Genomic DNA, 16,643 nt, shown 5'->3' on the forward strand with positions numbered 1-16,643 from the left:
ATGCACATACAAACAATGCCAGGAAGTGGCAGAGCCAGGATGGGAAAGCACAGAGTCTGACACTAAGCCCATGCCCTTATCAAGCTACACAGCATCTCTACAGGTGTGAAATACCAGGCCCGGACTCAGGATGTGGCATATGGTGCACACTCAAAGAGTTTCATCATTGCCACCATTATGTACCCTTTTATTACTATGCAAATATGTCACTTCTGTTAGAATACTTTAACAAAATACAAACATAGATTATTTGGGGTCACATTTATAAGACAGGAAACTATTTGGGAAGCTATTGTATATATAAGTATATGTATATATACACACATTCATATATATGTGTGTATATATATATTTTAAGATTATATACATATACATATATATATATATATGAAATGAGAAGGTAGTATATCCCATCTTACATAAGATATTTGACAGACAAAATTATGTACATAATCAAAATATCTTATAGTATCCATTCCTGAAAGAAGAGTAACAAAGTGTGAACTTCAAGAGTGAGAGGGAGGAGGTTGGATTGGAGATGAGAATGGAAAACAAAACCAACACCTATTTCACAGGAGGGTAATTTTCCTTCCTTCCTTTAGTGTATCATTTAAATAATCTGTGACATTAGAATAAACATAATTTCCCCCTAAATGCCTCAATGCAATGTAAATAAAATAGATCATAAAGATGAAATCTTTGGATATAAAATTGTCAGAATTTCAAAAGGAGGCCAAAAGAACCTTTGCTGGATACCTTCTAAAAGGGCATGATCTTCTGTAGTCATAAAAAATGGAAGCCACTCTTAACAATGGAAGCATCATAATCTCATTTAACATTCATCCAAATGGATGAAGATGATAATTACTTTAAATCTGTGAGAGAAAGAATTAAAAAGCTAAGAGAATTTCAATAGTGCCTAAAACAAACTAGATAATTAAAGTGCCAATTGAATGCTTTACAACCAAAAAAAAAGGTGTCTGTTTATATTCCCAGGTTTTATTCTGTGTGAAGATCATATAATGACAAATAAAAAAACTCGTGGTAAATCTTCTATTCTTATAGCAACACCATTTCCTCCTTGTCAGACTTTTTGCTAGAAAATTCCTTTTGTCATTTATGGAGCAACATCGATACCTTACGAAATCAGCTTATTGCCTCAAACTGTCTACAAATAAAGCCCAAAATCAATTTGTCTGATGAAACGGCTGTAACTGCTTGTCAGTCAAATGATCACCGAGTCCCTTTTTATGCACCAATATGGAAGCTTTGCTGGTTGGCTTATTAATACTAAGACCCAGAGAAAAGATAACACTGTGAATGGATATGCAAATATTTCAAATTTTCTTTAAATTACCCACTTCAATCTTTGGCTAAAGGTGAAGAGAATCTGGTAATTATTTTTATTGACATGTGTGTTTGCATACCAAGTGTTATTTCCAAAGGTTAATTATTTAGGTAACCTCTCTGAGTTATATCTCCTGCTGTCTTGGAATTTATCTCGGCACAACTTAAATTCAAAAAATCTAAAGTTGCCTTTCTGTAGCATCCAAGAGTTATAAGGATGATTAAAAAGGAAGCACTAGGAATTTATTCAAACTTTTTATGAATGGTCTCATGAATGGTCTCCAAATATTTAGAAAATCTAGATCATGCTTAAAAATTTGACTCTACTTATAGATAAAAACATTTCTGACAAAATTGAAAAATAGAGAAATAACCTATATAAAGCATATAACACATTCAATTTGTATTACTATACAGTAAGACTATTATATATAAGAAACACTAAGATATTGTCTGTTTGCTTGTTTTTATTTAGTTATGGTTTGTTTCTGATTAGTTATCACATCAGCCATTCATTATATTTTCTTTCATTAAATATTAAATATTCCCTTCATGTGGTAAATAAATTTAGGCCCCTCATGACCCCCACTCTCCTAGTATTAATTCTGGTATTATTTCCCTTCCACTGAATGTGGGTGAGACCTGTGACTGGCTTCTAACCAGGAAATGTGGCAAAGATGATTGGATGTCACTCCTATGATTACGTTGTGTAAAATTTCACCTTGCTAGCAATCTATCTAAAGACTCTCAAACACTATTTAGAGATTGTCCTATATGACTTGATAATGTAGGCAACCATGTTGAAAAAACCCAAGCGACAAGAAAATATGAGTGGCTTCTAGGAAGAAGGAAATGTGAGTGGCCTCTAGAAGCTGAGGGTGGTGGGCCTCCAACCAATAGCCAGTCGAGGCCTTCAGTACTAACACCTCAAGGAAATTATTTCTGCCAACCAGCTGAGTGAGCCTGGAAGTGGGTTTTTCTCCAGCTGAGCCCCTTTTTAAGAACACAACCCAATGACCACCTTGATTATATCCTTGTAAAGCTGAGAACAGAGGATCCAGTTAAGCTCTGTCTGGACTCTTGATTTACAAATAACTTTTATGTAATGAATATGGGTCGTTTTATGCCACGATGTTTGTGGTAATTTGTAATGCAGCAACAGTAATCTAATATGCTTCATATTTTGCTATTAACTAAATAATCATTCAAGTATTAAAGTACGAAACCCCAAAATTTATACTTGAACATGATAAAAAGAACACAGAGAATAAAGAGTATGTGATGAAAATATGTCTTTCTCATAAGAAAACAAGTCCTACTTCTAAAATGTTAACCATTATTAAAGCATTCTTACATACCCAAAAAGCTCCTGAACAATTTAAGTAATTTATGTGAGATTCTATTTAGCCATAATTTTTCCTGAATACGTGTACTTAAAATTATTTAATTTCAATGAACGAAATGTATCAGTAAATAGATGTTTAATTTTTTTATTATTTTAAATCTATCAGTGAGATTAGAATATTTCCATTTATTCAACTGAAATTTGACTGCCCTTTCTTCTGTGAACAATGTTTATATCTTTTGCCCATTTTTACTTAGTAATTTATTATTTTCTTATCAATTTATGAAATTCACTGGTATATATTACTAATAGTAATATATAATAAGTATAATACAATATTATAATATAATAAATAAGTATAAAATAAATATTTTTTTAAAAACAGTATTTACTGAGTATGTGTTTTGCAATCTCATTCTTTTTATTTACTTCTTTAAAAATACTGAGCGACCCACTAAAGTTAATTTTTATAGCTTTGAAGTTAAAAATACATTCCTAGGGGTTCCTGGGTGGCTCAGTCAGTTAAGCATCTGACTCTTGGTCTCCGCTCACGTCTTGATCTCAAGTTTCCTGAGTTTAAGCCCTGCATTGGGCTCTTTGCTGGGCATGAAGCCTAAATTAAAAAAGTTCCTATTCTTTCGATGAGTACAAAATATATTTAGCATAAATCCATTATATTGATAAATTCTTACATTAATTATTACTTTTCTCTTCAAATATTTATAGAAACACAAAACTGTGGAGTATTACAACTATAATAGACCCCTACTAACTTTTTTTTTAATTTTTTTTTAACATTTATTTATTTCTGAGAGACAGAGAGAGAGAGAGAGAGACAGAGCATGAGCAGGGGAGGGGCAGAATCTGAAGCAGGTTGCAGGCTCTGAGCAAGCTGTCAGCACAGAGCCTGATGCGGGGCTTGAACCCACAAACTGTGAGATAATGACCTGAGCCAAAGTCAGATGCTCAACCGACTGAGCCACCCAGGTGCCCCAACCCCTACTAACTTTCGACTGATTGAGATGATGGTTCTATGTTGTGTTTTTTATTTATATAAATTATATACTATCATTATTTTCTAGAGTAAAGATGTATACCCATATGTGTATGATTTGCTTTGTTCATCATTCCATATATAATCTTTGACTTACCATCTTGAACTGCTTTCCTTTTTTTTTTTTTAAGAGAAATCTTTTCTGATATCCTGATTACCTTCCAGAGTTGATGAATTAGGTGATATCAAAATGATAAATGACTGGTAGATAATAATTTAGCAATCACTGTTATTTCCTCTCAACCCCATTGTACAACCAATGAAGAATTCGTGATAATAAGATAAAAAAAATTTAACTCTCTACTTCAAAAGAGAATCTCAGGTTTTTCAGAGTCAAAAGTTTTCCTAGAATGTGAAAAACAGCCAGTGGTATTTAAGATGTCAAAGCACTATGGAGATCACTTTGACAAAAATCCAGCAAATTGGAAGATGTAGTAAAGTTTAACTTCAACCAATATTCCATACACACACACACACACACACACACACACACACACACACACACGCAGTCCAGTACAAATCCTGTCCCTGTGTCCAAGGAGATGTGTATGAAATTATTACTGCAATATTATTCCTAAAAACGAAAAACTAGGGAAACTAGCACTAACAGAAGAATGAATAAATAAATTTGGTATATTTTTATTTGAGAAAAGGTAATATAATGAAAGAGCTAAAGCTGTAAGTACTATTAGCTGGAACACCAACTGCTGTGTATAATAGCTCAAAAACTATAGATAATTATTTCCTTACCTACAAAATATATAAAGCAGGTATTCTTCATCAGCTGTCAGCTTTTCTCCAAGTGGCACGTTGGGGACTAGGCTTTTCCACCTCGTAGTTCCCCATCCTCTAGGACCTTGTCATCATCTTCATCCTGCGAGCAGAAATGCAAAGATGTCAGTGTTAGTTAAAATACTTGGACCAGAAATATCCCATCCCTTCCAGTCATGTTTCATTACATAGACCTCTATCATATGGCCACACTTATCTATAAAGGCTAGGAAATAGAGTCTAGCTGTATGACGCTTTCCCCCAAAAAAACAGATTTAAAAAATTAGCAGCTTGGTAGTTTTTGTTACACATATTGGCAGGCATTAGTCTTACAAACATAATATTGAGGAAAGAAGGGCAAGTTGAAAAAGGACATGACTGATATATGTATATATAAAGTTCAAGCGCATGCAAACCCTACAGTGTTGAAGAAAGATGCTTACATAATACAAATATAAAGAAATCCATGGAAATGATCAATCCTAAATTCAGGAGGGTAGTTATCTTGAAAGTAAGGAAAGGGGGAATGTTGGGGTGAGGTACGTAAGCGACACTAGTTTTATTTATGTTTTATTTATTAAACTATGCACATATGTTCTTACACAGAATATTTCAAAATATATTTTTAAAATAACCTGATAAACCATGATTCTTTTTGGGAGAAAATATAAGACACATAAGGCAACCAGCTATCTAGATTTTCTTACTAAGTTGGTTGTGTGGATGGGTGAAAAGTTAGAACTGAGATTGCACGATGCTAACATATCTCAGAGCACTAATTAGTACTTGCATTTATATGAAAGAAGAGAATAGGTACATTTGTGTGATAAACAAAGATCTGCAGATGGGTAGTAAAATGAAGAACTAGAAGCCTTTTTAAAATCTATGTGCACGTTCCTAAAAAATGCTTCCTCTTTAAGTCAGAATGTTATAGCATTATGTTCTCTAAGACATGATGAAATGTGCCTATTGGCTCTAATCAATTTAAGAAAAACCCACAGTAGCAAGAATAACAAGTGGGGTGGCTTACTGTGAATTCCACTAAGGAAGACTGGGAAATCGCATCATCTTAGTGAAAATTTATTCTGTTGACTTCTTTAGCTTTTCTTTGCTTAAGAACTAACTTGTCATGGTGATAATGCCTTGAAGTATCTCCTACTATATTAAACTGTTTTATTGTACTTTTTTCGGAAGCACTGATAATTTCATATTAGTATTCCTAAAGTATGTCCTTGGCAAGATATCTAAGTACCTTTAAAATTATTTTAATTAACCAATTAATCTTTATTTTGTCCATTAGTATATTTGAAGATATGAAGCACTTATCTGTACTCAATTACTGCCAAATACTTAAGGTTAAAAATTTGCTTCTTGGACAAAAATCGAGCAACACAAGAAGTCCAATTATTGTTGTCATAATTGGAAGTTGGAATAATTGAAAACAAATAGTGATGGCTAAACAGTGAGAACAGTAGATAATACCTGCCTGGAAATTCAGAGAAAGGTCATTAAGAAAACCTTCACAGAGGAGAACAGAGTTTATGTTGGGGTTTGTAGCCTATTATTTCACTGTGAAGAGAAAAGACAGGAACAGATTTTAAAATGATGTTTATTTAGAATATATTATCTCTGAAAGAAATCACAAATGTCTGTTATGTGAAAAGACTGGCAGGTACAGGGAACTATTCAATTCCTTCTCTACCTACTGAAACACTATATAGATACATTTCCGTAGCCATAAAAGAGGATTTTATTTAAAATTTATCTGTGAAAATTATTTACTTCAACAAAGTTAGTAGAATGATACACGAAGGTACAACTACCATATATTCTCAACACGTTTCTTTTTTTTTTTCCACTTTTTTTCTTTTTTTTTTTTTTAACATTTACTTATTTTTGAGAGACAGAGAGAGACAGCATGAGGACAGTAGGGACAGAGAGAGAGGGAGGCACAGAATCTGAGGCAGGCTCCAGGCTCTGAGTTGTCAGCACAGAGCCCAATGTGGGGCTCAAACGTGCGAACCATGCAATCATCACCTGAGCCAAAGACAGACACTTAACCAACTGAGCTACCCAGGGACCCTGCAACACTAGTTTATAGGAAGTAAATAAATGTGGTTTTTAAAATTATTGAATGTCTTCAGCTCTGGCAGGCATGCAGGCTGCATGCTCTCTTTTAAGAATTCAAACCTGGAGCTGATCCAACATGGAGAAGTAGGGGGACCCAAAGTTCCCTCGTCCCTCAAACACAGCAATGTTGAGGACAGAGGACTTGGAATTCCAAAAGCCCAGGCTACAGAGTGACAGAGGCGTCTCCAGGGGCCCACTGGGACAACCTGGCAGGCCTTAGGTGCAATTGTGAACTGGGAGAGATAAAATGGGCAGCGTAGGCATGGAGGGGAGGGATCCCCTTCCGTGGAGAAGCAAAAGGAAGAGAAAGAGAGGCTGTGGAAGTGTAGGATTGTATTTGGAGAAGAGAAAAACTACAGGCTGGGAATCGGAAAAAACGGAGAAAGATCCAATCTTTAACTGCTATCTCTGGACTGGGGCAGGCTGCTCTGTTCAGGCACCTGGGGAGGAGGGGAGCTACCCCAGGCTCGGTAACTAGTTCAGAGGCACAGCCCACAGTGGGAGAAAGCAGTCTCCTCCCTTGAGTGCTGTGGGAAGAAGCTATATAGCCGTTCCAAGGACAAAGGACCCTGCCTGCTTCCATCAGCCCGACACCCTTTTTCAGTGGGGAGGAGTGGCACGTCCCCAGAACCAAGGAGTGAGGAGTGGGATCCCTTTAGACATCAGGGTTTGAATCCCAGACGAGTGCTAGGGAGGTACGGGAGCCTGTGGAGCCCCAGCGGGGGTGGGAGGAGGGACGGCCTTCTCACACCCGCACAGCACCGCCAGGACAGCCTGTAACAGAGTGGTTTGGGACACCCGGTCTGGGGAGGGGAGACCGGGGTGTTGCCATTTTTCTCCCCGTCACCAACAAGGTGGGGTTTCAGGGAACAGACAAGAGGCCGCGGTGGAGGGGGACCTGCCTACACCAAACCACGCCCCTTCGCTGGCGGTAACTGTGTATCTACTGGAGCAAGATTGACACGCCCAACCAGACAGCACTTCCTCCAGACCAGCGCAGCCGCCAGTTCCAAGGAAACCAGAGATTTTGAATTTTCTGATTTAGTTCTTGGACAATTATTACATTTTTTTTTCTTCTTATTTCTTCCCTTCTCTAGTCTGGTTGTTCTGGTTGTTGGTTTATTTAAGCAGACATATTTAGTCTATTCTCACTATACGTGTTGTATATCTCCTTCATTTCTCTCTCTCTCTCTCTCTCTCTCTCTCTCTCTCTCTCTGTCTCTCTCTGCATTAGGCCGTATAGTTTCTTTGCCTGGTCAATTTTCTTTTATTTTCTTTTTCCCCACCCCTGTCATTTCTCTCTTTGTATGGGATAAGGCCTCTTCCACCAACACCACCCCCCTTTTTTAAATTTCTTTTTCTAGGGTTACTTCAAAGAAAAAATCAAAACACATCTGGTGGAGGGTCCAAACGATCACTACAAGTAGGGAGATAAAGCAACCAGAGTCACAACAACAGAGAGTAGGTAACACGCCTGAAAAAAAAAACACCTCCTGAACGGCCAGGCCCTGGACAGTGTATGACCCCTCTGTAATATAACAGTGCTCACAGGTGTAGGACACATAACAAGTTTTAAAACACATAAAGGACAGAAAACTAGCCAAAATGACAAAACAAAAGAATTCTCTTCAAAAGAAATTCCAGGAAGAAATGACAGCTAAAGAATTGCTCAAACAGATATACACAAAATATCTGATAAAGAATTTAGAGTAATAGTCATAAGATTAATCACTAGGCTTGAAAAAAAGCATAGAAGACAGCAGAGAATCTTGATGCAGACATCAAGAAACTAAAAAATAGTCATGACGAATTAAGAAATGAGGTGCAAGAGAAACTAAATGCAGTGATAGTGAGGACTGAAGAGGCAGAGGGGAGAATAAGTGAAATAAAAGATAAAATTATGGCAAAAGATGAAGCTGAGAAAAGAGGGATAAAAAATTCTAGACCACGAGGGGAGAATTAGAGAACTAAATGATTCAATGAAACGTAATAATATCTGTATCATAGGAGTTCCAGAAGAAGAGAGAAAGAGAAAAGGGCAGAAGGTTTACTTGAACAAATCATAGCTGAGAACTTCGCCAATCTGGGGACAGAAGCTGACATTCAAATCCAGGAGGCACAGAGAACTCCCTTCAGACATAACAGGAATTTATCTTCTCCACAACATATCATAGTGAAACTGGCAAAATACAGAGCATTCTGAAAGCAGCTAGGAACAAACGGGCCTTAACCCACAAGGATAGACACATACGGGTAGAGCAGACCTATCCACTGAAACTTGGCAGTCCAGAAGGGAGTGGCAGGAAATATTCATGTGCTGAATAGGAAAAACCCGGCAGCCAAGAATCCTTTATCCAGCAAGGCTGTCATTCAGAATAGAAGGAGAGATAAAGGTTTTCCCAGACAATCAAAAGCTGAAGGAGATCACAACCACTAAATCAGTCCTGCAAGAGATCCTAAGGGGGGCCTCTGTAAGTGAAATGTGGCAAAGACTACAAAGGACCAGAGATATTACCACAAGCATGAAACCTACAGATAGCACAATTGACACTAAATACTATCTTTCAATAATAACACTGAATGTAAATGGACTAAATGCCCCTATCAAAAGACACAGGATATCAGAATGGATAACGAAACAAGATCCATCTATATGCCAAGAGACCCATTTTAGACCTGAGGACACCTTCAGATTGAAAGTGAGGGGATGGAGAACCATCTATCATGCTACTGGAACTCAAACACTAGAGTGGCCATACTTCTATCAAACTAGATTTTAAACTAAAGGTTGTAACAAAAGATGAAGAAGGGCATTATATCATAATTACAGGGTCCATCTCTCAAGAAGGGCTAATAATTATAAATGTTTATGCACCGAATTCAAAGCACCCAAATATATAAAACAATTAATCACAAACATAAGCAATCTTATTGGTAAGAATACGGTAATTGCAGATGACTTTAACACTCCACTTACAAGAATGGACCTCAGCCACAGCAATTTCTTGCTTGACACATCTCCAAAGGCAAGGAAATTGAAAGCAAAAATGAACTATTGGGACCTCATCAAGATAAAAAGCTTCTGTGCTGCAAAGGAAACAATCACCAAAATTAAAAGGCAACAGACAGAATGGGAAAAGATATTTGCAAATGACATATCGGATAAAGGGTTAGTATTCAAAATCTCTGAAGAACTTCTCAAACTCAACACCCAAAAAACAAATAATCCAGTGAAGAAATGGGCAGAAGACATGAATAGACACTTTTCCAAAGAAGACATCTAGATGGCCAACAGACACATGAAACGATGCTCAACATCACTCATCATCAGGGAAATATAAATCAAAACCACAATGAGATACCACCTCACACCAGTCAGAGTGGCTAAAATTAACAACTCAGGAAACAAAAGATATTTGTGAGGATGTGGAGACACGGGAACCCTCTTACACTGTTGGTGGGAATGTAAACTGGTACAGCTGTTCTGGAAAACAGTGCGGAGGTTCCTCAAAAAATTAAAATGGAACTACCCTACAACCCAGCAATAGCACCACTAGGAATTTATCCGAAGGATAGAGTAGTGCTGATTCATAGGGGCACATGTACCCCAATGTTTGTAGCAGTGCTTTCAACAATAGCCCAATTACAGAAAAAGCCTAAATTTCCATCAATTGATGAATGGATAAAGAAGATGTGGTTTATATATGCAATGGAATACCACCTGGCAATGAGAAAATGAAATCCTGCCATTTGCAGCAACGTGGATGGAACTGGAGGGTATTATGCTAAGTGAAGTAAGTCAGTCAAAGAAAGACAGATACCATGTTTTCACTCATAGGTGGAACTTGAGTAACTTATCAGAAGACCATGGAGGAAGGGAAGGGGAAAAAACTAGTTACAGAGAGGGAGGGAAGCAAACCATAGGAGACTCTTAAATACAGAGAACAAACTGAGGGTTGATGGGGGAGACAGGGAGAGGGGAAAATTGGTGATGGACACTGAGGAGGGCACTTGTTGGGATGAGCACTCAGTTTGTATGTAAGTGATGAATCACGGGAATCTACCCCCAAAACCAAGGGCACGTTGTATACACTGTATGTTAGCCAACTTGACAATAAATTATATTAAAAATAAATAAATAAATAAATAAATAAATAAATAAATAAATAAAATTACTGTTAAACTGTAAATGTTATCAACTGCAGATATATTATGCATTATTAAAGAATATTTGTGAGGCGCCTGGGTGGATCAGTCAGTTAAGTGTCCAATTTTCGTTCGGGTCATGATCTTGTGGTTCATGGGTTCGAGCCCCTTATCAGGCTCTGTGCTGACAGCTCAGCGCTTGGAACCTGCTTTGGATTCTGTGTCTCCCTCTCTCTCTGTCCCTCCCCCACTCCTGCTCTATCTCTGTCTCTCTCAAAGGTAAATAAACATTAAAAAAATTAAAAAGAATAATATTTGTTGCAGGCTGCCCTAAGTTTATCAAGTATGATGAACAAAATCTAAGAATATAACTATATAAAGATATTAAAACAAATAAGTACTTGAATAGTTAATAATAATAAATATGTCTTTGATATATTAAAATAATTGTCTTCTCCACCACTAGAATGTGAGGCCCACAAACACATAACTTTTCTTGGTGGGATTCTGTTGTATCTCCAGGATTGTGCACGGTGCCTGGCATAGCAGGTCAATGTAGTAGTTAAAAGAACAATGCATTTGCCATTTATATACATACTCTCTATATGACATATACTTACTCATATACATTTGTCTTTGCATTAGAAAACTATTTTATCAAGTTAGGGGCGGCTGGGTGGCCCAGTCAGTTGAGCGTCTGACTCTTGATTTCAGCTTAGCTCATGATTCCAGGGTCGTGGGATTGAGTCCATGCTGAGCATGGAGCCTGCCTGAGATTCTCTCTCTCTCCCTTTCTACTACTCTTCCTCACCCATGCTCTCCCTAAAATTAAAAATTAAAAAAGTATTATCAAGTTAGAAATACTAAATACTATTTATATCTGCAAATTTTGTATTTATATAGGTCAATAATAAGCCAGATTGGGAAGCAACAACAATAAGGATAGGATACGTTACTTATTCATGTGTACCTTTGATTGATTTAACAATTAGTGCTTACCAATTAGTATCTTCCTAAGTTGGTATTAAAAGAAAAAACATCTTCATTTGGAAAAAATCGATTTTAAGACAGAATACATTAATGCTTTATTCTAACCTCCAAATAACAGAATGCCATATTTAACACACAGAAGTTTATTCCTCACTTATGTTGAATCCATGCAGGAGCACAGTTTTCCTGTGCCATGCGGTTGCAGTCCTTCAGTGTCCCAAGTTGACAGAAACTCTGCTATCCTTACCATATACCTTCCTAAGTCTCCCAAGGTGCTGCCGACTAGCATCTGAAGAAAAAAGAGCAATAACCCAGGGAGGTGATTTTATGAGCCAGACCTGGGAACTGGCATACTCTCCTTCCACTTACTTTTATTAGTTGAAACTCTATATAGGACCACCCCTCTCCACAGGGATTCTGGGAAATGTAATCTAGCTGTGTGCCCAAAAAAGTAAATAGTTTTGGTGCACACTTAGCAGTCTCTGCCATAGACTCAATCACCTGCTCCATACAAAGACAGGAATTTTACTTAGTGGGAAGTACAACCAAAGGATTGAGATAAGGGATTATGGATTTTGACAAAGAAATGTGATAAAGTTGACTGCAAAGTGCAGAGCTAGATGCAGGCTTGGGCTTTGGAAATAGGTTCCCGAAGTAGTCAGAATTTACATCCATCAATGTCTTTTACACCAAGTTGTAAGAGAAGCCTTCTGGAGTGTGGGATGAGAAAGTATAAAGATAGAGACAGCTCCCTGGATTTGGCTTAGGAATTGTCAGACTTTATTCCAGTTAATATACTGACCAGTCTTCAACTCTTATATAGTTTGTGACTCAAGATATGAAAGGAAAATTATAAAGAAGTGTTACAAACCTGAAGTTAGCACAGATAAATAAGCAGAAATGCAAGAGAGCTGACAGTCACCTCAGGTATAAATTCTCACCCAAGTTAATGAGGATCAGGGAGCAAGACATTTGAACTATGATTCTTACACAATGCCTATAAAATCCAATAGGTTAATAATTGAACATGTCTTTGGAAGGACATCTTCATATCTCTGGAATAAAAAAATAAATGTTTTGAATATATGCCTCATTGCTTATATGAATTCTTGAAAAGTTGTGCAGTAATACTTGAAATAAAACCAAAGGTACTTTTTCACTTCTGCAAACACCAACTATCTTCTTTGCTGGATGTGTAAAGAAAGCTGTAAGAAAGCAAAATAAACACACTGAGGCTCTTTCCCTCTAGGAATCTACATTCTAATACAAGTGCTATAAATTCCTCACAACATAGATATAACCCTTTGTGAAAATTTATCTTCATTCCTTCCTTCACATAATCTCAGAGACAGCAAAACAAATAGCACAGCCATTGTATTTATGATTTTGTCTAATTGCTTATGATCCATAAATCTCATCTGTGAAAGTAATATACCCTTCTTGCACAATGCTTATCACAGTGCAATTTCTCAGGAAGGGTTAATTGCTACTACTTTAGATTTTTTAAAAATTTTTTAATGTTTATTTATTTTGAGAGAAAAAGACAGTGTGAGTGGGGGAGGGGCAGAAAGAGGGAGACAAAGATTCTGAAGCAGGCTCCAGGCTCTGAGTGGGGCCCAAACTCATGAACCTTGAGATCATGACCTGAGTCAAAGTCCTCCACTCAACTGGCTGAGCCACCAAGGTGCCTCTAGAATTTTTTGCAAAAAGTTTTCCCAGGGAAGACTGGGTGGCTCAGTTGGTGAAGCATCCAATTTTGGCTCAGGTCATGCTCTTGCAGTTCTCAAACTTGAGCCCCACATCAGGCTCTGTACTGACAGCATAGAGCCTGCTTGGGATCTTCTATTCCTCTCTCTCTCTCTCTCTCTCTCTCTCTCTCTCTCTCTCCTCTCTGTCTCTCCTCTCTGTCTCTCCTCTCTCCCTCCCTCTCTCTCTCTGTCTCTCTGCCCTTTCGCTGCTTGTGTGCATGCTCTCTCAAAAATAAATGTTAAAAAAAAAGAAAGTTTTCCCAAAATGAGAGATACTCATTTTGATTGATATAAGTCTATTTCCCAAATGCTAAATAATGGTAATTTATTTATGAAATTTTGCCTGTGTTGATGATTCTGCTCAAAATGCAATGACTTAATTGTTGGCTGTTATTTTTATATTGGAGATTTTGAAAACATTAGTAATTTTTTTTAATCTGGCAAAATGATGAAAATTATTCTTGTACTTATTCTGATGTCTATGATATTTGCATATGTGTTTTGGATATTTTAGATAATTAATAAATGGGAAGTGAGTTATCAGTTTAAAGGTAGAAAATGAACGAATTTGGTTTTGAACCAGATTTTCAATTAATTCTATTTACTATATGCCAATGGAATTGAATATTATTTCTTTTAAAAACATGCCCCTAAAATATAATCTCCTTTTCAGATTTCTAAATGAAATTATGAAATGGGACATTCCATCGACGACAATATTTACGAAAATCTTTTTCTGTTTGTTTCAGTGAATTAAAGACTAAATATCCAAATGCCAAAGAGTTATGGTTTCCCGCATTGGCGTATTATCTACCTTCTATTTGGATAACAAGACCCTATAGAAATGGAGCTGCATCTTAGTCATTTGAGCTATACAAAGACGGATCAATAAGTGAGGTTTTCACAGGTAACCTTTTTTGCTTTTTCAGGACTTTCCCTAGACTAGTAATGAGTGAAACTTTTCTGTAAAGGGCCAGATCATAAGTATTTTCAGCTCTGTGGGCCGTATGGTTGTACTGAAACTACTAACCTCTGGCATTTTAGCATAATAGCAGCCATAGAAAATATGAAAATGAATGAGTGTGGGTTTATTTTAATAAAAGTTTATTTACAAAAATAGGCTACAGGTCAGATCATTTGGAAGAAAAAGTTGATATTTTCAAATTGTTTCTATCATTTCCATCAACCATCATCCTTAAAACTGAATACAATATTACTTAAGAGAAAACTACACAAGTGCTTTAGTGTCTCTAAACAAGTACATCTATATAGTTGTTCAAGGATCATGTTTTCAAGTTCTTTTAACTATTGGCTTCTTGTATCCCTCTTTCTCTTTCCATTTCTGCTCTGCTCCTGTATCTTCCAATCAATATCAACTACCTTCTACGCCCCCCCCCCCCACACACACACGCGCGCGCACGCAAGCCTGTGTGTGCACACATGTGAAATAACCAATATTTATTTAGAAAGATGTTAGAGCAGTTGTTATTCTCAGACTATCTAAACCTTTAAAGGATAGTTAATCTTTCTTGCCCTTGGTTATTATGCACCATCACCTCCAAGGAGCTTTCATGGTCATGTAAATTAGACACTAATGGATCTGTTGACAATTAAGAGGCAACTCAGAGGACTCTTCTCTAGTTGGTCTATGGGTGGCCTAAACACCTCAAGTTTCCTGATAGGATAACTGGAAACCATCAAACAGCAGATTTCTCACTGGCTAAGAACACATCAAACCTAGCGAAAAGATTTTAGAAGAATGACTTCAACTTAGAGGGGGAAAAATGTTTTTGCTTTACACATATGACTTCTTTTACATGGGTGGACCACAGTGAAGCTTGCCTCATGGGATTCACATTCCTTCCTAAATATGGACTGGTCCTGGGACTTGTTTAAGCATGGATAAGGTAGCAGAAGTAATGTTGTGCCAGTTCCAGTACTAAACTGAAATAATGTCTGGAAGTTTCCATTTTGGTGCTCTTTGGTGCTGAGTCACTGAGTTTCCATGTATGAACTATGTCTACCCTCCCAGAAGAGAACAAATAGAGAAACAGGAAACTGCACACCACCCAGAGAGAAAGGGGCGTGGGGAGGGAGGAGAAACAAGGGGAGGGGAGATGGAGAGGGAGACAGTTATAGCTAAGGCCAGGCTCCAGGAAACCCTACAGCTAAATGCAGCTACACAAATGCCTGCTGACAAAAACACAGTAAGAACTGCCTAGCTGGGCTCAGCCAGACTGAAAACTATGAGTAAAAAGAATGTTACTTTAATCCACTGCCTTGGGAGTGGTTTGATATGTACCCATATATAATTAAAGTAAAATATGACCAACCTAGCAACCAGTGAGGGTGGCATGGGGCGGGGGGTAGGTGGGGACTGCCAAAACAAATCCTGAAACTGCGGCACTGACTTTGGGAGCAGCCAGTAAGAAGACCACCAAAGGACTCACTCCAAGGAGAGTACTATAGGAGGCTGGGGAAGCAATAAGGAAACCTTACTTGAGACTGAAGAAAGGGATCTGAATGATTTACTGGCAGGATAATGAGAGAAACTGTCACCTATAATAATTAGCAAATGTTCCTATAAGCTTAAGAATTTTGCTAAAGAGATTGCCATGGACAATGCTGCAAGTGCTTACAGGCTTCTTTTGCTCTGCATGAGAGGTTACAGAGACTGATGTATTAAAGAAGGGACTTCTTTTCATTTTCAAACAGAATCTACACGGAACATTTTCAATCTGAATGTGCTGGGTTGGAAAATAAAAACTTTGTATTCATAGTTGTGCATTTAGCAAAAGTTTCTCAAAATGGAAATGGCCTGAAGGCAAAAATCAAATCCAAGGCAAAAATCAAATGTGATCTTAAGAGTAAAATCAAGTCAAGACCTGGCTGTAAGTCTCTTTCTAAAGATTTCAAAAGGCAGAGAGCTTCTCAGATCCTCTCAGACAGAAAAAGGGGCTCTAAATGATTTTACAGACATGCCTTGTAGACATTGTCCACTAGAAGAAAGAGCTTCTGGAGATGCTGAGTATACTGTTTCATGACTTCCTGACTCTATATCCATGTGAAGTTGGGCCTATCTTGGAGAGATCTGTGGGCACGGGTTTTGTCT

At 37.4% G+C, this 16,643-nt stretch overlaps 1 long non-coding RNA gene across 1 annotated transcript in view; it reads right to left on the reverse strand.

Annotated features, from left to right (window-relative positions):
- Positions 1-16,643, reverse strand: part of LOC147579792 (uncharacterized) — a 182,941-nt gene that overhangs the window by 106,590 nt on the left and 59,708 nt on the right. Inside the window, exon 2 of the long non-coding RNA XR_015251814.1 lies at positions 4,501-4,620. This is a non-coding gene — a long non-coding RNA (uncharacterized LOC147579792). The remainder of the gene's footprint in view (positions 1-4,500; positions 4,621-16,643) is intronic.

The sequence above is a fragment of the Puma concolor genome, chromosome B3 (genome assembly GCF_028749965.1).
Source record: "Puma concolor isolate L17-30 chromosome B3, mPumCon1.1.hap2, whole genome shotgun sequence".
Taxonomy (NCBI): domain Eukaryota; kingdom Metazoa; phylum Chordata; class Mammalia; order Carnivora; family Felidae; genus Puma; species Puma concolor.